The sequence below is a fragment of the Heteronotia binoei genome, chromosome 3 (genome assembly GCF_032191835.1).
Source record: "Heteronotia binoei isolate CCM8104 ecotype False Entrance Well chromosome 3, APGP_CSIRO_Hbin_v1, whole genome shotgun sequence".
In the NCBI taxonomy this organism is placed as follows: Eukaryota; Metazoa; Chordata; class Lepidosauria; order Squamata; family Gekkonidae; genus Heteronotia; species Heteronotia binoei.
Window position 1 is genome coordinate 181,423,816 of NC_083225.1, and position 24,756 is coordinate 181,448,571.

Consider the following 24,756-nt stretch of genomic DNA (forward strand, 5'->3'; position numbering starts at 1 on the left):
CACCCACCTCACAGGGTGTCTGTTGTGGGGGAGGAAGGGAAAAGAGATTGTGAACCGCTCTGAGACTCTTTGGAGTGGAGGGCGGGATATAAATCCAATATCTTCATCTACCTCACAGGGTGACTGTTGTGGGGGAGGAAGGTAAAGGAGATTGTGAGCCGCTTTGAGACTCTTTGGAGTGGAGGGCGGGATATAAATCCAATATCTTCTTCTTCCCATCACATCATCTTCTACACAGGATGCCAATATTTGCATCTTTGCATGGAGTCATAAGGATAACACACTTAAGAAAATGAAAGGGGACTTTTCCCTCCTCCATTTCTCTGGGGGGACACGCAAGGAAGTAGATACCTTCAAAATGTAATGTAGGTGGACTCATTAATTTCTCAGGAAACCAGTGGCGATACGGTTCCAATTTTTAATAAGTACTTGATTAGTCAGTGTAGCAACATGAAACTCTCACGGCGTGAAAAATGCAACCTGCACTTGTGCCCTTTTAATTATAGCAGCTTGGTTATGCAACACCCCTCCCCGGGATAATATTATTACCTAAACTAATGACACAGAAGTACTATGTTGATGAAGCCATCGATGGCATGCCGGAAATGCGGAACTACTGAACTATTTTAAACTGCCTTTCCAGCGGTGTGCCATTAATTGCCATAAGTGTGCTTTTGTTGGCCATGACCCAATTTTGATATGATTTTAGCAGTGAGGTCTCTACAGATACGGCTCCAGGTGATTAGCATTGTTGTTGTAGAGATTAGCCACATGATCTGACCAATGTTCCCTCTAAGTTGCGGAGTCTTGTGAGCAAAAATTCTTTGTGAGCTACTGGCATTGAAGTTGTGAGCTACTGCATAAATTAGCATGTTCCGGGGCCATTTCCCCTGAGCTAAGACAAAAATGTGTGAGCTGGAGGCTAAAAATCTGTGACCTGGCTCACGCTAACTCAGTTTAGAGGGGACACTGGATCTGACCCTTATCTGGTCAAATCCCGCACGAGGACCGCAGCCTAGGTCGGCCCTGCGTAGCCCGCCTCGGTGGGGTAGGGCGGGATATAAATCTAATAAAATAAATAAATAAATAAAACAGTGACAAAATTGTGCAGTTCACAGATGAGAGTCTACCTTCATGGTTCAGCTGAAACCACACCTTTTTAAACAACAGCTAGATTTGAGTCCAGGAGCATTTGAGAGACCACTGCACACACACACACAACATCCTTTATTGGCATATATGAGAATATAAAATAGAGGGTCAGCTAGGTTACATATTAAAAGAGTACAACATACAGAATGAAATTAGGATTACAAAATAAAAACAAAGTAGCAACATATTAAAACCTGATACATAGTACTACTTATCAGGACGAGTAACCATAGCTCTATAAAAAAAACCTTTGCTACTAATTCAGTTATTTCTGGGTCAGAATTATCAAGTATAAAAAGCACCTTAAAATCATCAGAGGTCTCTAAAATTTGGGCCAATATGGGGTATAAAAGATCCCGGTGGGACGCCAAATAGAACACTGGAGAAGAAGATGGGCGACAGTCTCAACACAATCCATTTTACAGGGACAGCACCAACTTGAATAGGAAGTCCCTTGGAATCTGCCAAATAAAATGGCTGATGGGAGGGCATTGAATCTGGCCAAGGAAAAGGCCCTGCACAAATTTGGAGCTCGAAGTTGATAGAGGTACACAGCTGGAATATTTGCATTCGGAACAATCCCTAAGTTTAGGGGAGAACAGGTTCTGTTGGCAAGACTATAAAGAGTTTGTAGCTCTGAGCTCAGTAGACTAGATTTTATTTTTTTAAAAAGCCTTGGACTCAGAAAGCAAGGATAAGGATTCTAAAGATAGATCCAGGGAACTTATTTTAGCTTCAATGCAAGATAGCCAGCTAGAATGATAAGAATCGGGTGTGTGTATGTGTGTGTATGTGTGTGTGTGTGTGTGTGTGTGTGTGTGTGCCTGCATGCCTGGAAGGTATGGTTGACTTCCAGCAATCCCTAGTGGGACTCAGACATTCAGAGAGGTGGCTTGCTATTGCCTGCCCCTGCCCTGGTATTCCTTGGAAGTCTCCTATCCAAGTACTTGCCAGTCAACCCTCCTTAGCTTCTGAGATCAGACAAGATCGGGCTTGCCTGGACTATCCAGTACAGGGTGAGACCAACGAGATTTTCAGGGTATAAGGTTTTGAGAGCACTCTTTGCCTGACACCTCATAAAGGGAGCTTTGACTCCTGTAAGATCATATCCCCCAAATCTAACTTTGGTCATTGAGGTGCTCTACTGGACTCAAATCTAGCTGTTCTATTGCAGACCAACATGGCTAACCTCTGAAACTACCCTCCTGTCCAGTTTCCATTGCATCATAGGGAAACATTGCCATTGGTCTGTGCATGCTTAAGGAGGGGGTAAGAAAAAAAGTTTAATTTAAAGTGAAAGTTGCTTCCTTTCCACCCCTCTCTTCCTTCCTTCCTTCCACCAGTTTGGTGTAGTGGTTAAGTGCATGGACTCTTATCTGGGAGAACCGGGTTTGATTCTCCACTCCTCCACTTGCACCTGCTGGCATGGCCTTGGGTCAGCCATAGCTCTCGCAGGACTGTTCTTGAAAGGGCAGCTGCTGTGAGAGCCCTCTCAGCCCCACCCACCTTACCCGGTGTCTGTTGTGGGGGGAGAAGATATAGGAGATTGTAAGCCGCTCTGAGTCTCTGATTGAGAGAAGGGCGGAGTATAAATCTGCAGTCGTCTTCTTCCTTCCTTCCTTCTGGCTGTCAAACATCTGACGTTTGTTCTATGTGGCTCCCACGTTAAGCAAGTTTGCCCACCGCTGATCTATGGCATTGTACCCGCTGAGGTTCCTGTCCTCTACAGATTCCATCCTCAAATCTCTAGGAGTTTCCTTGGCAACCCTACCCACCATCCCTTGCCAGTGGCCAGGGGAGACTTGGTGACCCTAATACTAAGGTATACATGTGTACAAAAGGGGGAATAAATCATGACAAAAAACAGGGATCACAAGGGCTGAAGGTCTTGGGGGATCATTAGCATTGACACAGCGAGCCAGCGGCACTGCCTATTCTGAGACTTTGCCTCCAGGAGACTCAGAGAAAACCAGAGTGATACACGGCAAAGAAAAAGAGAAAATAGCTTGACACGAGGAGTACCATTTAAAATGCACGTTGCAGTCAACAGGACCTCTTGCGCCAGTGAAAAGCTCCCCGTGAAAGCACTGCTATTAGGAGAACGGACCTGCAGAAAATGGCCCATTACCATTAGCAAAATGTTTGAAAAGTACCTTTTGATAACCGAGGAGTGTGCAGTGAGGAGAAAAGGAGGAGGGGCCCCTAATGTCTGTTCTGTAGGCCTTTCATCAGGAGGGATATGCATAAAAATAGACGCACGCATCATCGCTCAAGTCCTACTTGACCTGTGGGCTAGTACTCTTGTAATTATTTTAATAGAGTCGCAATTAATATATGGAATCACATGAGGGCAGCGACCAAAACAGTAGATCAAAGCCCGTAAAATTTCAGTTCTTGAGTGTATGACAGTTGAGCTCCAAATAGATTTTGGAGCTCAGCTCCAAACTCCATTAAAAGCAGCATGCTATTTCTTTGATTTATTTAGAAGTTTATTACCCAATTTTCTCCCTGATGGGCAGGACTTTTTTGTAGCTGGAACTCATTTGCATATTAGGCTACACCCCCCCCTGATGTAGCAAATCCTCCAAGAGTTTACAGGGCCTACTGTAAGCTCTGGGAGGGTTGGCTACATCAGGGGGGTGTAGCCTAATATGCAAATGAGTTCCTGCTACAAAAAAAAAGCCCTGCCGATGGGGATATTGCAACATTCTCCCATCCTCTATTTTCTCCTCATAACAACCCTTTGATGTCGGCCGGACTGAGATAGCGAGGTCACGCAACGAGCTTCCATGGCAGAGTGGGGATTCGAACCTGGGTCTCTACATCTTACTCTGACTCCCTAACCAAAACACCACCCTGTCTTTCGAAGTACTCTCTAAGTACTGTTCTTCGTACTCAGAGCTGCCTCCGAATACAGAGAACAGAGGGCAGGGCTACCTCTGAGAGCAGAAAGCAGAGGGCGGGGCTACCAAATATTCCAGTCACCAAGCCCAGCTTCTGTAGTCCTCCTCACATGTAGGGGGGGCGGGGGGGTGTTTCCTTCTGCTGTGATCTTTGTGCTTCTTTTTTGTTTTAAAAATTGCTTTGCAAAATGCCACTATTTCTCCACCTTTCCAATTTCGGCAGGCACCTTTTAATGGGGGGGCGTGATTTGGCACCACCCATGGTTAAACCAGGGCTTTTTCTGAGCAGGAATGCACAGGGATGCCGTTCCGGCTGGCTTGGCATCAGGGGGTGTGGCCTAATATGCCATTGAGTTCCAACTGGGCTTTTTCTACACTAAAGCCCTATGTGAAACAATGGTGATGTCAGAGGGTGTGGCCTAATATGCCAATGGGTTCCCACTGGGCTTTTTCTACAAAGAAAAAAAGGTAAAGTTAGTCCCCTGTGCAAGTACAAGTCATTTTTGACTCTGGGGTGACGTTGCTTTCACAATGTTTTCATAGCAGACTTTTTATGAGGTGGTTTGCCGTTTCCTTCCCTAGTCATCTACACTTTCCCCCCAGCAAGCTGGGTACTCATTTTACCGACCTCGGAAGGATGGAAGGCTGAGTCAACCTGGAGCCGGCTACCTGAACAAGAAAGCCCTGGGTTAAACTATTGAGTTTTGCAGGCTCAAGGGACTCCAGTTTTACAGAGAAATATTAGCTTTACAGCCCGTTAATGCAGAGTCCAATGGAAGGTAGCAGAACAAGTGCTGAAGAGGACAGGCAAAATTATTGTCTCAAACCACCCAATAATAAAAAAACACCCTTAGACCCAGGAGAGCCATGGCTACTCTGAGTAGACCTGGGAGAGGGGAGAAGATTGCAATGCTCAGCCATTTCATGTGGGTCCTAGGCTCAGACCAATTATATTTTTAGTTTATATTTTTAAGAGCAAGTGGGGAAAGGTTTGGGACCAACCATAGTTAAAATATAGAGTTCAACAAAGTCAAGGAACTCCAGTTTTGCGGAGAAATATTAGTTCCAACACATACACACAGGAATGTGGGGTGCCAGTTGGAGGCAGGGGATCCCCCGGTTTGGAGGTCCTCTCCCCACTTCAGGGTCATCAGAAAGCAGGAGGGGAGAGAGGGTAATACTCCCATTGGGTATTCCCATGGGGTATAATGGAGAATTGATCCATGGGTATCTGGGCTCTGCGGGGATTGTTCTTTGAGACAGAGGCACCAAATTTTCAACTTAGCATCTGGTGCCTCTCCTCAAAATACCCACCAAGTTTCAAAGAAGAAGAAGAAGAAGATATTGGATTTATATCCCGCCCTCCACTCCGAAGAGTCTCAGAGCGGCTTACAATCTCCTTTACCTTCCTCCCCCACAACAGACACCCTGTGAGGTGGGTGGGGCTGGAGAGGGCTCTCACAGCAGCTGCCCTTTCAAGGACAACCTCTGCCAGAGCTATGGCTGACCCAAGGCCATTCCAGCAGGTGCAAGTGGAGGAGTGGGGAATCAAACCCAGTTCTCCCAGATAAGAGTCCGCACACTTAACCACTACACCAAACTGGCTCTCCACACCAAACTGGCTCAAAATGATGGGACCAGGGGGTCCAATTCTATGAGACCCCAAAGAAGGTGCCGCTATCCTTCATTATTTCCAGTGGAGGGAAGCATTTAAAAGGAGTGCAGTCCCATTAAATGTGATGGCCAGAAGTTTGGAGTTCAATTAAACTTGTCGCAACCTTGCTGCTGGCTCCACCCCCAGTGTCTCCTGGCTCCACCCCCAAAGTCCCCAGATATTTCTTGAATTGGGCCTGGCAACCCTCGGCTCCGATGAAATAACTGCTGTAATATCTTTGTGTTTCTCTGTGTCCTTTAAAAAATTTATATCTCCGCTACCTGGCATTACATTTTATGACAAGGGTTGCCATGTCCAATTCAAGACACCTTATTTGGGGGCTCATAGAATTGGACCCCTTGGTTCAATCTTTTTGAAACTTGGAGGGTGTTTTGAGGAGAGGTACTGGATGCTCTGCTGGAATTTTGGTGCCTCTATCTAAAAAAAACAGCCCCCCCAGATACCCGCAGATCAATTCTCCATTATACCCTATGGGAATCGGTCTCCATAGGGAATAATGGAGTGCCCAGCAGACATTTCCCTCCCCCTTGCTTTCTGATGACCATAAAATGGGGGAAGAGCCTCCAAAGCGGGGGATTCCCCTGCCCCCCCCCCTGGGGATTGAATACAATCCAAGAGAGGTCACTATAATGGATAACCCAACAAAAAACGCAAGCTAGTGACCAATTTACTAAGAAGTATATAGAAATCAAGACGCCACATACTGAGCTGTAGCCGATGTGAAATTGCTGCTGGAGACGCCCTGCGTCCCTCTTTTTTGAAAATTGTATAAAGAATCTATATAATTGAATCAATATTGTTCCCAGGTCTGATGAAGACTGGAAAGAAACAAGTACTTAATCGATTGGCTTGTCGCCACACTACTTTGGGACTTGAATGTACATGTTTTGGACATTTGGACTGATTTCTATACACTTCTTAGTAAATGGGTCACTAGCTTGCATTTTTTGTTGTGTTACCCACCTGGGGATTGGAAACCCTATTTATGACACACATGGCATGCCCCGACAAAGTCCCATTTATGTCAGGTCCAGCCCTCATAACAAATGAGTTCAATATCTCTGCCCTCATTCCATTTGAAACCAGCTGGCTTGTATCGATTAACATTGTCAGTCTTTCTGTTTTCAGAATGGTCCTCAAGGTCAATTTCTGCACTAGGACTGTTACCTACCCAGTCATAACTTCCAGATAAACTGGAGTGTTCGCATTGGGAGGCTTTGTTCCGTTCGGCTTTTAATGCCACTCAGCGCAGGCCTGGGATCCAATTAAAGCATATTTATTCAAATGTAAAATGGCAGATGAATATTTTTCTGCCCCTGTGTCACCACCACAGCCTTGCGTTTTCATTTCCCATATCAGAGTGCAATTTAACATCTGTTGTTAAGGACGGACTCCTGGAAGAGAAAGATTTGCCGGGTGGCGAGGAAAATATATGCTGGAGAAAGAACTGTACGGGAACAGAATAATAAATAAATGCTGGTGATATCTGAGAGAAGAACAGTTTCGTTGGTTGGGAAGGGAATGTGATACCTTGCTGTACTTAAAGCACTGGTTCTCAACTGGACCCACAAATCCAAATGTATCTTTCACAATGACCCATCTGGGACTGGCTCAAAATTTTTTGGTGCCCACAGCAAATTATGGCCTTGGCACTTTGTTGTAGTGGTTAAGTGAGTGGACTCTTATCTGGGAGAACCAGATTTGATTCCCCACTCCTCCACTTGCAGCTGCTGGAATGGCCTTGGGTCAGCCATAGGTCTCTTATCTGGGATAACTGGCTCATCCACAGTCCAGCACTCTATCACACAGTGGCCAAAAACCAGATGCCATCAGGAGGTCCATCAGTGGGGCCAGGTCACTAGAAGCCCTCCCACTGTGTCCCCCCGCCCAAGCACCAAGAATACAGAGCATCACTGCCCCAGACAGAGTTCCATCAATATGCTGTGGCTAAGAGCCACTGAAGGACCTGAAACGGATCCTGGAGAGACCAATAAAGTGGATTGCTGCCCACATAAGGGGGCGTGTTTAACTCAGGCCGAATGGATATAAGGAGTGGGGTGGCCTATTTGTGTTCAGTTCTGCTCTGGTTCAATAAACGTTCTCGCTTACCTGAAGCTGACTGCACTCGCTATATAATAACCTGCGTCATTTTAACATTTCCAATCCGCTTCTATAGCTCCCCTATCAAGTATTTTCTGTATGGGTGGAATATGTGTAGATTATCTTGCAAGGCCTCTTCCCAAGATTTTTGTTTGGCCTTCCTATCCCCTGACAAACTGTTCTGTATGCAACACATGTGGGACCCTTGCCTGCACTCTCCTGTCTGTAGGCCAAATGTTCTGTTAAAGCAGTGTACCTCATAAAGCGTCTTCTTAGGTTAAATGTGGGTGACCGTTCTTCATAAATCACATTTAGCATGCTGATCCCACTTCTTGATCTGTGTGGTTTATGCTGAATAGGTGTGTGGGTTTGTGTGAAATTTTAAATTTCTGTATATTTGGAGAAAGTATGTAAAATATTGGGACTTTGGGATAATAGAGCAGAGTCTGCCGCATCATAGAAGTGTGATATTGCATGCAGTAAAATGAATCTCCCAAGAAGTATATTGCAAAAAAAATATGTCTATTCGTGTAGATTTAGCACACATTCAGGCTGCAGCTGAAAGGGGGGAGGGGGGTGGGGGGAGAGAGAGGCCTAATCTAAAGAATACTATCTGTATCACAAGTGGCCAGCTTGTCTGGTATCGTGTGTGGAAATATGAGGGCACTGAATCTACGAGAGAGACCTGCAAAGATGTCTGCCTTTATGGAAGGCCATGTGAAAGCAGTGAGAGGATAAAGGGAGAAAGAAGGGGAGGGGTCAGGAGGCAGCTCCCAGGTTAAGAAAAAAAGAGAGACGTCCCTTTCAAGGAGACAACACTTATATGCACCTAGAGTGATGTACAAGACAGTGAATCTGTGATGTTGGTGATGTTGCTGAGGGGGAGGACAATGCTCTGATTTTTGGGCAAAACTCTACTTTCCCTATGAAGAAAGGTTGAAACGCTTGGGACTCTTTAGCTTGGAGAAACGTTGACTGTGGGGTGACATGATAGAGGTTAACAAGATAATGCATGGGATGGAGAAAGTAGAGAAAGAAGTGCGGTACTTTTCTCCCTTTCTCACAATACAAGAACTCGTGGGCATTCGATGAAATTGCTGAGCAGAGAGGTTAAAACGGATAAAAGGAAGTACTTCTTCACCCAAAGGGTGATTAACATGTGGAATTCACTGCCACAGGAGGTGGTGGCGGCCACAAGCATGGCCACCTTCAAGAGGGGTTTAGATAAAAATATGGAGCAGAGGTCCATCAGTGGCTATTGGCAACAGTGTGTGTGTGTGTGTGTGTGTATGTATGTGTATATATATATATATATAAATTTTGCCACTGTGTGACACAAAGTTTTGGACGGGATGGGCCATTGGCCTGATCTAACATGGCTTCTCTTATGTTCTTATGCTCTATGGTAAGAAGCTAATTCTACCGTAGAGTTTCGCCCACAAACCACAGTGTCACCCCCGATGCAATTTCTGGATGATGTAGGCATGTTGCATTTATTTCTGGCTTCTTTCCTCCCCATTCCCAGTAAGTGCAGCCCCACCCCCCGCCTGATCATCCGAGGGACCTGGCAACCCTCCCCCTTCCCTCCCCCCTTCTTCAGGCAGGGAACTGAGTTGGGAAGGGTTAAATGTGAGGAAGTAACTTTTTGAGGAGGACAGGAAATGATGCCTCAACCTGGGCTCACCAGGGTCAAAGAGGAGGTGGAACACCTTCTGCCCCACGAGCCACTAGGAACCAAGCGTACCTAGTGATGCTTAGATTTATTTTTGCACTGCCTTATGCTTGCTGTTAGATGACTATGTGGTAGGGTTGCCAATCCCCAGGTTGGGGCAGGGGATCCCCCGGTTTGGAGGCCCTCCCCCCACCTCAGGGTCATCAGAAAGTGGGAGGAGGAGGGAAATGTCTGCCGGACACTCCATTATTCCCTATGGAGACTGATTCCCATAGGGTATAATAGAGAATTGATCTGTTGGTATCTGGGGCTCTGTGGAGGGCTATTTTTTGAGATAGAGGCACGACATTTGCAGCATAGCATCTGATGCCTCTTCTCAAACTACCCTCCAAGTTTCAAAATGTTTGGACCAGCAGGTCCAGTTTTACGAGCCCCCAAAGAAAGCGCCCCAATCCTTCATTATTTCCAGTGGAGGGATGGCATTTAAAAAGTGTGGGGTCCCTTTAAACGTGATGGCCAGAACTCCCCTTGGAGTTCAGTCATGCTTGTCACGACCTTGCTCCTGGCTCCACCCACAAAGTCCCCAGACATTTCTTGAATTGGACTTGGCAACCCTAATATGTGGAGCAGGAAGAGGCACCCGGGGCCAAATCGTAGCTCAGAGAAGAGCATGCAACTTGGCCAAAATGGAAGGTATCCCATCGTGAAATGCACCTTGCAACTAAATAGTACTGTGTTTTATTTATATCCAGCCCCATAGCAACCACAAAGGAACGTCTTAACCGAATGACCCTCCAACATCCTTAGAAATTTGACATAATACAGCAGAACATCTGTGAGCTATGAATAAACTAAACATTCCCCTCCTGTGATGCACAGATGCAGTGTGATTTCTCATATGCCGAGAACGTCGCTTTTTAATTTGTTGGTTGGAAATACATGTAGCTGTTCTCGATGGATTGTTCTATCTTATCTCTAGAACTGCCCTTGAGCTTTCCCCTGCACCAAAACTGATTTTCCACATTAGTGTTAATATTGTTTTTAAGGTGGGAGAGGGGGGATCTAGACAAAGTTATCAGGAGGAAAGCTATCTTTTTTGTGGATATTGGGCGTATCTGCTTTTTTTCAAAGCAGCAAATTCGAAGCGCATGTGAAGCACAGCGAACATCCCGTTTGTAACGAAAACAGTGGTACCTACCTCCAAAGGTGCTCCACCACATAAATAGCAACATGAGCCTAAAATGTATAAAACAATGTGGCGGAATCGGAGACTGCTTTCATTGTTGGTGGACCTGCACATATATTCAGAACTTCTGGAAACTTATCATACAACATATTGTACTTACTACAAACATATACCGACCTTTGAAACCTGAAGTGGGGGGGGAGGGACGGTGGCTCAGTGGTACAGCATCTGCTTGGTAAGCAGAAGTTCCCAGGTTCAATCCCTGGCATCTCCAAAAAAGGGTCCAGGCAAATAGGTGTGAAAAACCTCAGCTTGAGACCCTGGAGAGCCGCTGCCAGTCTGAGAAGACAATACTGACTTTGATGGACTAAGGGTCTGATTCAGTATAAGGCAGCTTCATATGTTCCTTCCTTCTTTCCCTCCCTCCCTCCCTTCATTAGTGGAGGGATGGTGGCTCAGTGGTAGAGCATCTGTTTGTTAAGCAGAAGGTCCCAGGTTCAATCCCCAGCATCTCCAACTCAAAAGGGTCCAGGCAAATAGGTGTGAAAAACCTCAGCTTGAGACCCTGGAGAGCCGCTGCCAGTCTGAGTAGACAATACTGACTTTGATGGACTAAGGGTCTGATTCAGTATAAGGCAGCTTCATATGTTCCTTCCTTCTTTCCCTCCCTCCCTCCCTTCATTAGTGGAGGGATGGTGGCTCAGTGGTAGAGCATCTGCTTGTTAAGCAGAAGATCCCAGGTTCAATCCCCGGCATCTCCAACTCAAAAGGGTCCAGGCATATAGGCGTGAAAAACCTCAGCTTGAGACCTCGGAGAGCCACTGCCAGTCTGAGTAGACAATACTGACTTTGATGGACCAAGGGTCTGATTCAGTAGAAGGCAGCTTCATATGTGCATATGTTCATAAGTGCTTCTCCTCGGTAAATGAGTGGATCCTGGAACAGATAAAACAAACTTAGAAAGAATACATATGTTAATATCAGCTGTCTGCACGACACTTGCGGTGCACTGGATTGATAAAAATCCCCCATCTCTCCTAGCATGGCAACAAAGGTTCTGGGAATATTTTATAATGACTAGGATTTCTGTTCAGTCTCGGATTCCTTTGGCCGAAAATTATGAAACCCTTTTTATTGCTGCATGGTATCCAGTGATAAGTTTCCTATCTGAACAAAATGTCGTCTCACGCAGAATGCTTTATAGTAAGATGTTATACTTTTTAAATGTAAATGCTCATAAAGGAAGAAAAAAAGTCACCACGTATCATCATCGCCTTTAAGACCATCAAGTTTAATTCTGGGAATAAGGTGTTGTGCGCATCCACCCAAAAGTTTATACCCGGAATCAGGGGTTTTTAGCAGGAATGCACAGGAACGCAGTTCTGGCTGGCTTGGTGCCTGATATGTAAATTAATCCCTCCTGGGCCCTGTGCAAAAACAGTGGTGACATCAGGGGGCGTGGCCTGATATGCAAATGAGTTCCTGCTGGGCTTTTTCTACAAAAAAAGAAGAAGCCCTGCCCAGAATAAAACTTGGTCAGGCAACCACTACACCAAACTGGTTGAAGAAGTTACGGGATTTGGCTCAGCGAGAGAACAGCCTTGCGAGAACTTGTGACTGACTCAGGGTCACAGCAACAGCTGCACGTGGAGGAGTGGGGAATCAAACACGGCTCTCCCAGAAAAGAGTCCATGCACTTAACCACTACGCCAAACTGGCTGTACAGGACTCAAAACAGGAGTGAGGGAACTGATTCCCTACACCTACAGGGTAAAACAACACTAAATTGGAACATTGACCCAACTTTTCAAAAGTCATGGCCGCATTTCCTCCAGCATACATTTCTTGGACAGTTGTCCGGCTCTCTGGCAAACCCTTAAACCTTCTGCTATATTCCCCCTACCATTTCCCTTGTGTTTTCCCACTGGGGTTAGTCTCAGTCGGTTTTATCTTCCTGGGAAATCATTTCCAATCCTTTCCTTCATGTCTGTGAAAGGCGGGACTGGCGTACACTCATTGTGTTGATGACTTTTATATCTCTTCAGCGACATCCATCTAAGCAAGATACACTCCATCCACAGGGGGTAGAGCATTTCTTTGCTGCTTGGTTTTGTGTTCTCCTACTATGTTTTACCCTCCTCTTGCCGAACTGCAATCTGAGAAGGGCGTCAAGGGTGCCTTGGTTGCCAAGTGTGTAGTCAGGTAGATGGTACTGTGTGATGAATTGTCAAGGTTAGAGCTTCAGAAGTAGGTCTTACAAAGAGTTTGAGGAACAATGAGCCATTTAGAAGCAGACGCCTTCAGGTTTTCTTTGCTCCGACATGCTTACCCATGTCACCTCATTTCTTTCAGTAATTTGCCAAACTGGCTTCCGACACAAAGTAGTTAGGAGCCTATAGACGAGGCTTTTTATAACTTTACAATGTCATCATTTCGCTATGTGAGCCGCTTTATATGCCATCAGTCAGAAAGAAAAGACTGGATATCAATTCTGGCAATAAGTACAGGATAAAAAGGCTAATTTCAGAGGGTAGCCATGCTGGTCTGCACTAGACTTGTATCCTGGGCTTTTTTTAATAGCAGGAACTCATTTGCATATTAGGCCACACACCCCTGATGTAGACAGTCCTCTAAGAGCTTACAGGGCATACAGTAAGCTCCAGGAGGATTGGCTACATCAGGGGTGTGTGGCCTAATATGCAAAGGAGCTTCTGCTAGAATTCCACCCCTGGGCCCCACCCCCCTGATGTAGCCAATCCTCAAAGAGCTTACAGGGCTCTTCGTTCAGGGCCTACTGTAAACTCCAGGAGGATTGGCTACATCAGGGGTGTGTGGCTTCATATGCAAAGGAGTTCCTGCTACAAAAAAAAAAAGAAGCCCTGCTTGTCTCTGTCAAAGACAGCTTGAACTAAGATTGCCAGACGCCCCTCCCCCTGCTGGAGGTAGAGGGTCTGGAACAGAGTTGGAAGGGGCCGTAGAGGCCATCTGGTCCACCCCCTTGCTCAATACAAGTCCAGCTTAGAGCATCCCAGACAAGTGTTTGCCCCGCTGCTGCTTAAAGACTGCCTGTGAGGGGCAGCTCACCAACCTCCCTAGGGAGATGATTCCACCGCTGAACTACTCTCACTGAGGGGGAAATGCTAATATTCAGCTAGGGTTGCCAGCTCTGGGTTGAGAAATACCTGGAGTTTTTGGAAGTGGAAACTGGGAAGGGCAGGGACCTTGGCAGGGTATAATGCTGTAGAGTTCCCCCTTCAAAAGCAGCCATTTTCTCCAGGGCAATTGGTTTCTGTAACTTGGTGACCAGTTGTAATACAAGGAGATCTCTAACCACCATCTGGAATTGGCTGCCGTATTTTCCACCCATAATTTAAACCCATTCTGGTGAGTTGTCTCCTCTGATGCCAACAAGAACAGCTCCTTGCCCTCCTCTTAAGTGATAGCCCTTCCAGTACTTCAAGAGAGCAATCATGCCCCCCTCCTCCTCAACCTCCTCCTCTCCAGACTGAACACTCCCAAATCCCTCAGCCATTTCTCCTAGAGCATGGTCTCCAGGCCCATGCTCATCCATGTCACTCTCTTTTGCAGCTAAGAATATAAGAGAAGTGATGTTGGATCAGGCCAGTGGCCTATCCAATCGCTGTGTCACACAGTGGCCAAAAAACCCCGGTGCCATCAGGAGGTCCACCAGTGGGGCCAGAACACTAGAAGCCCTCCCACTGTGCCTGCCCAAGTATCAAGAATACAGAGCATCACTGCCCCGGACAGAGAGTTCTAACAATACATTGTGGCTAATAGCCACTAATGGACCTCTGCTCCAGATGTTTATCCAATCCCCTCTTGCAGCTGCTCCATTCTGCCCACATCCTTTTGGACGTGAGGCCTCCAGAACTGCACCCAGTTCTCTTAGTGCAGCCTGGCCAGTTGTTAGTGTTGTTATCATCATATGGCAGGGGTGGCCAATGGTAGCTCTCCAGATGTTTTTTGCCTACAATTCCCATCAGCCCCAGCCAGCATAGCCAATGGCTGGGACTGATGGGAGTTGTAGGCAAAAAAACATCTGGAGAGCTACCGTTGGCCACCCCTGTCGTATGGCATTGGATGTAGAATAGCCAGAAGATCCTAAGATTGTCTGGCAGTCAGAAATTCTAACTCTTTTGAGCGTTATATGCCACCAGGTGGCGAGCAAGACTTGTTTTTAAGGCCAGAGAAATTTCAGTGGTGGTTTGCCATTGCCCTCCTCTGCATACAGAAATCAGTGGGAGTGAGCACATGAATTCATGAATATACGGTGCTGCTATTTACGGATAGAGTCCCATCAAGGCTAGTATTGTCTACTCAGACTGGCAGCTGCTCTTCAGGGTCTCAGGCGGAAGTCTTTCACATCCCCTGCTACCTGAGCTTTTTAAGAGGAAGATGCCGGGAACGGAACCAGGAACCCTTTGCCTGCAAAGTAGATGGTTTGTCTCTGAGTTGCAGCCTCTCCCTCTTGGAACCAAGGTAGACACAGCAGTAGGCAATCTTTAATGGTATCTGCGTTTCCCGTAGAGTTGCCAATCCCTAGGTTATAATCCCTGGGTTATATGAAAAGAGATGGCTATATAGAAAAGTGATATTGTAACAAAAGGGGAAAAAACTGTATAAAAGTCAGGACCTTTTTTTTAAGAAAAGGCCCAGCTGGAACTCATTTGCATATTAGGCCACACCCCCTGGCTCCAAGCCAGCCAGAACTGCGTTCCTGTGCATTCCTGCTAAAACAAAGCCCTGGTAAAAGTAACAACTGTTGATACAAGTTTTGGCTTGCTACTCTGTATTTTGAAACAAACAATATATTATCAGTATTTCTGACAAAAAACACTACACACTAGATGCCAGATTTTAAGAACATTGGCAAAAAAATCTTAGCACAGAGACATTTTGAATCTGACAAAGGGTAACCCCTAATGGAAGACTGTTGATCTCTAGGTTCCGACTGTAACTGTCTATACAACAATTGTAAAAGCTGGAGAGTGTCTAAATATAAATCTGAAGGAAATACTGGGCATTCCATTACTGAATTCAAGGCTTTGCCTAGTGTACTGCAGCCTGAAGAAGGCGAATGAAATGGAGAGTTACCTGGGCAATCCATTGCTGCTGCTGCTGTTGCTGTAACATCAATTCTCTGTTGTAATTTTGCCAGTGTTGTTAAAATCTGGCATCTAGCTTTTTGTCAATAATATTGATAAATTGTTTGTTTCAAAATATAAGAGAAGCAACACAAGACCTGTATCAACAGTTGTTACTTTCATACAGTTTTTTCCTTTTGTTACAAAATCTTTAGGTGGGGGCAGGGGATACCTCAGTTTGGAGGCCCTCCCCCCCCCCCCGCTTTAGCATCATCAGAAAGTACGGGGAGGGGGAGGGAAATGTCTGCTGGGCACTCCATTATTCCTGTAGAGACCGAATCCCATAGGGTATAATGAAGAATTGATCCACAGTTATCTGGGGGGGGGGTGTTTTTTTGAGTTAGAGGCACCAAATTTCCAGCAGAGCATCTGGTGCCTCTCCTCAAAACACCCTCCAAGTTTCAAAAGGATTGGACCAGGGGGTCCAATTCTATGAGCCCCAAAAGAAGGTGCCCCTATCCTTCATTATTTCCAATGGAGGCAAGGCGTTTTAAAGGTGTGTGGTCCCTTTATATGTGATGGCCAGAACTCCCTTTGGGGTTCAATTATGCTTGTCACAACCTTGCTCCTGGCTCCACCCCCAAAGTCTCCAGATATTTCTTGAATTGGACTTAGCAACCCTAGTTTCCTGCCCTTAAGCAAGCACTGCTTTAGCAACCAGGTCTCCGTCTCTCCCCACTCCCTGCTATTCTCTCTTTTTGAACATTTAAAGACAATACAGCAGATACCTTCCTGGATCTCTCACTGCTTATTCAATATTTACTTCCTCTGTTTACAGGCCAATAGACCTTCCTTGTTGAGTCTCAAGGCAGAGTACACAATTTAAAAAACAATGCAGTAAGAATAGCACACAGCATTCAGCCAACAGTAAATAAAACTGGATCAAAAAAAAAATAGAGAACAGTATGCTAGGAAAACTGTAATGTATCACATGTAATGATGTAGCAGGTATCAATAATTCAGCTGGAGTGAGCTGCAGAATTTGAGAATTATGCAAGAAAATAGTGCAATCTATGAAAGGAACAAAGTAAAACAAACTGGTCGAGTTTGAAGAAGAAGAAGATGATATTGGATTTATATCCCGCCCTCCACGCCAAAGAGTCTCAGAGTGGCTCACAATCTCCTTTACCTTCCTCCCCCACAAAAGACACCCTGTGAGGTGGGTGGGGCTGAGAGGGCTCTCATAGCAGCTGCCCTTTCAGAGCTATGGCTGACCCAAGGCCATTCCAGCAGCTGCAAGTGGAGGAGTGCGGCATCAAACCCGGTTCTCCCAGATAAGAGTCCGCACACTTAACCACTACACCAAACAGATGTCACTTGCAATCTCCTTATTATTCAAATGCCCAGTATTGCCCTTCACAAGAAGAAAGATTACTTCGCGGCCAGGATTGCGTCTGCAAATTCGCGCCCGGCACAATTGTTCAAAATAATTAGAGATTTAACTACACTGCCCCAGGGCAGGCCAAATGTTAAAGAATTGGAAATAGGCTGTGAGGCTTTTGCGAAATTTTTTGCAGACAAAATCACGTCGCTCCGCCAAGACCTGCCCATCACATTGGATACAGTACATGAACTGGAGGCTCCGTGCCTGTCTTCAGGTTTAGTCCTGGATCATTTCGACCCGCTCAGCCTGGAGGAAGTCGACGGAATTCTCATCTCTGCACGCCCAACAACTTGCGATTTAGACCCATGCCCCTCCTGGCTAATTAAATCTTGCCTGAGGGAGCTTAGATGTCCTCTACGGGACATCATAAATAGATCCCTCTTGGAGGGGCATTTCCCAACGCCCTTAAAAGAGGCCTTGGTTCGCCCCCTCTTGAAAAAAAGTACAGCAGATCCAGCCGAATTGGCAAATTATCGGCCGGTCTCGAATTTACCGTTTTTAGGTAAAATTATAGAGAGGGCAGTGGCGTTCCAGTTACAGGGTTTTCTGGATGACGCTTCCATCTTAGACCCTTGCCAGTCCGGCTTTCACCCGGGTCATGGGACGGAGACAGTGCTGGTTGCCTTTGTGGATGACCTCCAGCGGCATCTGGATCGGGGCGGTGTGGCGGTGCTGATGTTGTTAGACCTGTTGGCCGCGTTTGACACGGTCGACCATCGGCTACTGACCCGCCGCCTCGCCGATGTTGGGGTTAGGGGGTTGGCCTTACAATGGCTTTCCTCCTTCCTTGAGGATCGGGGACAAAAGGTGGCAATCGGGGGAGAGCTCTCCCAGAGGCACACACTACATTGTGGGGTGCCTCAGGGAGCAGTTCTCTCGCCGATGCTATTTAATATCTATATGCGCCCCCTTGCCCAGATTGCCAGGAGGTATGGGCTTGGGTGTCACCAGTATGCAGACGACACCCAGCTTTATCTGCTAATGGAAGGCCGACCTGACTGCGCCCCAAAGAACTTGGACCCGGCACTGCAGGCCGTGGCAACTTGGTTAAGGCTGAGCGGGCTGAAATTGAATCCGGCGAAGACAGAGGTCCTTTGCCTAGGTCGGGGCGCTTTAGGAGGGGAAATATCTCTTCCGGTCTTCGACGGGGCGCGGCGCACTGGGTTAGAAGCCTGGGAGTTCTACTGGAGCCTTCATTATCAATGGAGGCCCAGATAGCAGCCGCTGCCAAGTCAGCCTTTTTTCATCTGAGGCGGGCAAGGCAGTTGGCCCCCTTCCTGGAGCGTCGGGACCTGGCAACAGTGATCCACGCAACGGTCACCTCGAGACTGGATTACTGTAATGCCCTCTACATGGGGCTGCCTTTGTGCCGAACCCGGAAGCTGCAGCTAGTGCAGAACGCGGCTGCCAGACTGTTGCTGGGGCTCCCAAAGCGGGAGCACATACAGCCGGGGCTGCGTGAACTGTACTGGCTGCCAGTTGTATACCGGATTCGCTACAAAGTGCTGGTAATTACCTTTAAAGCCCTATATGGCCGAGGACCTGCCTACCTTAGGGACCGCCTCTCCCCGTACGAACCCCAGAGAGCACTGAGGTCAGCAGGGAAGAACCTGCTGACTATCCCCGGGCCAAAGGAGGTAAGACTCCAAAGTACCCGTACTTGGGCCTTTTCAGTTCTGGCCCCACAGCTGTGGAACCAGCTCCCAGAGGAAATGCGGGCCCTGCGGGACATTGAACAATTCCGCAGGGCCTGCAAAACCACTCTGTTCCAAATGGCCTTCACCAGCTGATACTACTAAATTGCCAATTAAACTTACTGATGGAATAGCACTAAATGTATTAATGTTTTTTAGAATTTTATGGATTTAATTAACTGTTTTTAAATGTTATTTATTATACAATGTATGTATCGAATTTTATGCTGTTAGCCGCCCTGAGCCGCTTGGTCGGGGAGGGCGTGATACAAATAAAATCTATCTATCTATCTATCTATCTATCTATCTATCTATCTATCTATCTATCTATCTATCTATCTATCTATCTATCTATCTATCTATCTATCTATCTCAAACACTTTTCCAGGCAACAGTCTAAAATGCACCTCTGGTTTTAATTCAGAAGATCAGCCATTCAGAAAATGGTTAGCAGTTGAGATGCCTAACTCTCACGAATTAACCTTTGCAAGTTTCCCACATGCTCCTGCTTTCCAGAGGAGTCAGTCCAACCATCAATATTTACTTCAGAGGCTTCGCTGTACATGAACCCGTTCAATCAAGTGAGGCCGATGGCCGTAAAGAACGGCCTTCTTTGCAGCGGCACCTCAGTTATGGAGTTCTCTTCCTACCACTATCCCCTGGCATTTTCTTCATTACATTTTAGAACCAAGTCAGAACATTCGCGTAGGTATTGTGTGTTGAGGGGCGGGGTCCAAGGTGGGCTGCGTCATTGAGATTATTCAGTGTTGTTTGTAGAGTTTTGGTGGGATCCTAGAATGTTGCACAGACACCATGACATCACTTCCGGGTTCATGCCAGAAGGGATATTGAAGTGTCAGAGCAATGCCAATTCTAGCCTCCAGTACCATAGAGTTTTCCTCCAAAATTGCTAGAGCATCCAGGAAAAACATAGTGTTTTCCCAGAAGCTCCTAGAGCGACCGGCTCACGATGTTGCTGGCATGATGACATCACTTGCAAGTCTTGTCATCATGCTGGTGACCTTGGGAGGGGATCCCCCCCCCACCGGCCCACTGCAGGCCAGCGGGTTGGGGACCTCCAAAGCAGGAGAACCACCACCCCGCTCGGCTTGACAGTCCTAGCCAATTCTCCCATCTTTCCCCACCACTACACTACAGAATGGGAAACCTGGAAGCCCTCATAGAATCATAGAGCTGCAGGCCGTCCACATAGCAGTTTCCCTCTTACCCTGCCATGATCTCCACTTCCTCCTTCACCACCAAAGGTTTTTTTTTAAAAAAAAATAAACCAAGTATTGGTAGATATAGAGTTGTAACAGTGTGGTAAAGTTATTAATGATCCATTGCCACAATCTACTAGTTTGCAAGCTTTTTTAAAAAAGGTAAGTCTCTATTCCTTTTCATTGCCGAGTTATAAGGGGAAATGGCCCGCCTCAGCCATTGACTTTCCTGCTGTGGTGTAGTTTTATGAAGTTTTAGTTGCCAGTTCTCCTGCTAAAGTTTTAATATTATTTGATTGGGTATATTGGTGCGCCTCTTTCTTGTTTTTGTTGCTCTTTCGTTCATACTGATTGTGGCTGGGTTTCTTCTTGTGTTGCTGATTGTGTTTTTAAGCATTTTGTACACTGCCTCAATCGCTGTGGCCAGGAGGTGGAATTAAATAAATCAATTCACAATGGGCAAGCTGTCTTGTTACGGTCTGCATGCTTAATTCCACCCCCCTCCCTCCAGCATTTTTGCAACAGTACGTGGTTTTCTGTTTATTTCTATTACCTATTCAAAGCAAATCGCACATAAACAACCCCCCCCTCCTTTTTAAAACCTTAACGTTTACAAAGACAAAGCATAACTAATCCATTCAAGTCAGCCCTTGGTGGTTAAAAGCTTTTTGAAACAGAAATTATCTTTACTTAGTGGAAAGAGCTAAAGTGTGAGGGGCGGGGGCTGGCAAATTTGCTAAGGGGGAGAATTTCCTGAGGTAAATGCCACCATGGAAACCACCCTTTTCTGTGGTTCTGCTTTGTATTCCCAGCACAAACAAGGGCCAAAGCCATGTGAGAATATTTTAATAAATGGGAAACAATAGCTTATTCTCCAACCCCTCCCCTCCGGAACTGGCAGCAAAGAACAATATGTTTATTTTTTTTAAGGACAAAGAAAATCACTGCAGTACTGCTTGTGAAGTCAACGCAGGGGTGCCTTGAATAGGGTTTCAGCAGAGTGCAGTGTCATGAGCCCACCTTCCAAGGCAGCCATTTTCTCCCAGGGGGTACTCATCTCTGTCATCTAGAGGTCAGTTGTAATTAGTGTTGACCGAGAGCCAATTTGGTGTAGTGGTTAAGAAGCAGCAGTCTTTGATCTGGAGAACCGGGTTTGATTCCCCACTCCACCACATGCAGTTGCTGGGTGACCTTGGGTCAGTCACCGTTGTCTCAGAGCTGTTCTCTCAAGAGCTGTTCTCTCAGAGCTTCCTCAGCCCCACCAACCTCACAGGGTGGCTGTTGTGTGGAGAGGAGGGGAAAGGAGATCATAAACCGCTATGAGACTCCAAGAGGAGGGTGGGGTATAAATCCTCTTCCTTTTCTTCTTCTTCCTCCTAGCCACCGACAGGGGATGGGAAAGTAGGGTTGTGAGATTCTGGTTGGGAAACTCCTGGAGTTTGGGGGATGGAGCCTGGGGAGAGCAGGGTCCTCAGCGGGTACAATGGCATAGAGTCCACCCTCTAACTGTGGAGTCTTGTGAGCAAGAATTCTACTTATTAAGCTACTGGCATTAAGGTTGTGAGCTGCTGCATCAATTAGTTGGCTCTGGGGGTATTTTTCCTGAGCTAAGACAAAAATGTGTGAGCCAGAGGCTAAAAAACTGGGAGCTAGCTCGCACTAACTCAGCTTAGAGGGAACCTGGTGGGAACATAAGAGGGAACCTGGTGGGTACATCTACAGGAGAGACCTGCAGAGACACGTGTCTCCATGGAAGGCCATATGAAGGCAGAGGGAGGACAAAGCAAGAGGAGGGACTAGAGGGCAGCTTCCAGGTTAAGACAAAGAGAAGCATCCCTTTCAAGGAGACAGCTAAATGCACTTAGAGTGATGTCGTGCCGCCGCACCATGCCCAGGCATGCTGAGTCACTCAACACACACAATGCAATGCAAAAAGTAACCAAGATAACACAATTATATCCTGGGCTCATCTAGGTCTGCCGATCTGGCTTGGGCCTTGGACTAGGGCAGGGGTGGCTAAACTTGCTTAACGCAAGAGCCGCATCGAATAAACACCAGATGTTTGAGAGCTGCAAGACATGAACATCAGATGTTTGAGAGAGGGAAGGGAAGGAAGGAGGGAAGGAGGGAAGGAAGGAAGGAAGGAAGGAAGGAAGGAAGGAAGGAAGGAAGGAAGGAAGGAAGGAAGGAAGGAAGGAAGGAAGGAAGGAAAATAGATTGGAGGAGGAAGAGGTGGAAAGAAAGCAACTTTAAGTGTGTTCTCCAAGCTGCTGGCTGGCTTGGCTTGGATGGGTGATTTAAAGAAAGAAATACCTTCTCCAAGCCAGCTGATGGGGCGGTAGGGGCTTCAAGAGCCACACAATATGTGTGAAAGAGCCACATGTGGCTCCCAAGCCGCGGTTTTGCCACCCCTGGGCTAGGGGCTAAGAGCCCTTTGGCGCTTGCCCTTCCCCTCACAGCCAAGGTCCTGTCCGGGTTGAGTCCCAGGGAGCAGAGGACAAAACAAATTTAGCCCAAATGGTATTCAGCTACTGCTGATGGATCCCTGTTTCTTCCCCCACCAGGCACCTCGTCAGGTTCCTTCTTCCAGATTCATTTTTATATTGGTCTTGTGTAGTTGGCAGGTACTCTTCTAAATATTCTGTTCAAATCTAAAGTAAATAGAAATTCGAGCCACCGTATCTTTCATAGACAGCGTTTTTTGAGTAGAAAAGGCTCTGCATGAACTCATTTGCATATTAGGCCACACCCATGGTGTCACAATTGTATTGCATAGGCCTTTTTTTTTTAGAAAAAGCCCAACAGGAACTCATTCGTATATTAGGCCACACCCCCTGACATCAAGGCAGCCAGAATTGCGTTTCTGCTCAAAAAAAGCTCTTCATAGATGATGCCTCACAACACAAAGCTGTGCATTCCTATAGCATGATTATAGAAGCTGGGGGAAACAAAAAAAACCTCTCAGCACCCCCCTTTTTTGCATTTTGAAGCAGCATGACAAATTTCCCTACTGTCTGTAGAAGCTGAATATTTAAAACCATAAGCCTTACAAAAACCTGCCTTGGATAAAAGCTATGGTTTTGGAAAGACATGTCACCGTCAGGAGGGGATATCTTTGCGATCCATAACTCATTTAACCAGGGGTGGAATTCTAGCAGGAGTTCCTTCACATATTAGGCCACACCCCCTGATGTAGCCAATCCTTCAAGAGCTTACAAGGCTCTTTTTTGTAAGCTCCAGGAGGATAGGCTACATCAGGGGTGTGTGGCCTAATATGCAAAGGAGCTCCTGCTAGAATTCTACCCCTGCATTAAACAAAAGTCTTCAGTTTTTTATATGCACCCAAAGGGGGGGGGGGATCACTTTTTTGTGCTGACTGCACAGTTTTCTGCCTTGGCTGTCACCTGCCTCTGTTCTTCATGTTTGCTTCGCCCACATCCCACCCCTGCCTGTGAAGCGGCCAACAGTCTGCAAATCTGGATAATTAATGTATTACTATCCACCTCTGTTATTATAATGTATTTCTGTTTTGTTCTCTGTATTATTTGGCAGATGTTTTTAATACTTCTTGTACATTGCCCAGAGCCCTGCAGCAGCAGGGATTGGGTGATTTATACATCAAATTCTTCTTCTCCTTCTCCTCCTCCTCCACCTTCACCTCCACCTCCTTCTTCCTTCTTCTTAGAATCATAGAGTTGGAAGGTACCTCCAGGGTCATCTAGTCCAACCCCCTGCACAATGCAAGAAACTCACAGATACCTCCCCCTAAATTCACAGGATCTTCACTGGTGTCAGATGGCCATCTAACCTCTGTTTAAAAACCTCCAAGGAAGGAGAGCCCACCACCTCCCGAGGAAGCCTGTTCCACTGAGGAACCACTCTAAACTCACAGATACCTCCCCCTAAATTCACAGGATCCTCATTGCTGTCAGATGGCCATCTAGCCTCTGTTTAAAAACCTCCAAGGAAGGAGAGCCCACCACCTCCCGAGGAAGCCTGTTCCACTGAGGAATCGCTCTAACGGTCAGGAAGTTCTTCCTAATGTTGAGCCGGAAGCTCTTCTGATTTAATTTCAACCCCTTGGTTCTGGTCCTACCTTCTGGGGCCACAGAAAACAATTCCACCCCATCCTCTATATGACAGCCCTTCAAGTCCTTGAAGATGGTGATCATATTACCTCTCAGCCATCTCCTCTCCAGGCTAAACATGCTTCTTCTTCTTCATAGTCTTAGTCGTCGTCATCTTTGTCGTCATCATCGTTCTTGGAATTGCCCACCCAAATACAGGCCAAGGCTGACATTGCCAGTTTCGGAGATCTGATGAGTTTGGGGCTAGCCTGGGTTATCCTGGCCGGCCTTTAGCCATGTAACTCGCTTTTAAAATCTTCCTTTTTTGTTAAAATCTTTGGAACTTTATTATAGCATGACGGTTACTCATCTCTTCCAGGAGTTGGTGGCTGCCACAAAAAAGATTTTATTGCCATAGGATACAGATCGGAAAGCAGGTCTAAGTTCTCTTGGTTGGCATTTAGGATTCCTGGTGATACTCTAAGCCCTCTGGAACAGTGTGTGTTCATGAGCAGAGACTGAATTTGTTATTCTCAGC

The 24,756-nt window shown here is 46.4% G+C and overlaps 1 non-coding gene across 1 annotated transcript; it reads left to right on the forward strand.

Moving 5' to 3' along the window:
- The first annotated feature begins 11,374 nt into the window (after window positions 1-11,374).
- TRNAN-GUU (transfer RNA asparagine (anticodon GUU)) lies at window positions 11,375-11,449 on the forward strand. The gene has a single exon. It is a non-coding gene; the product is annotated as a tRNA-Asn (tRNA).
- The last annotated feature ends 13,307 nt before the right edge of the window (window positions 11,450-24,756 follow it).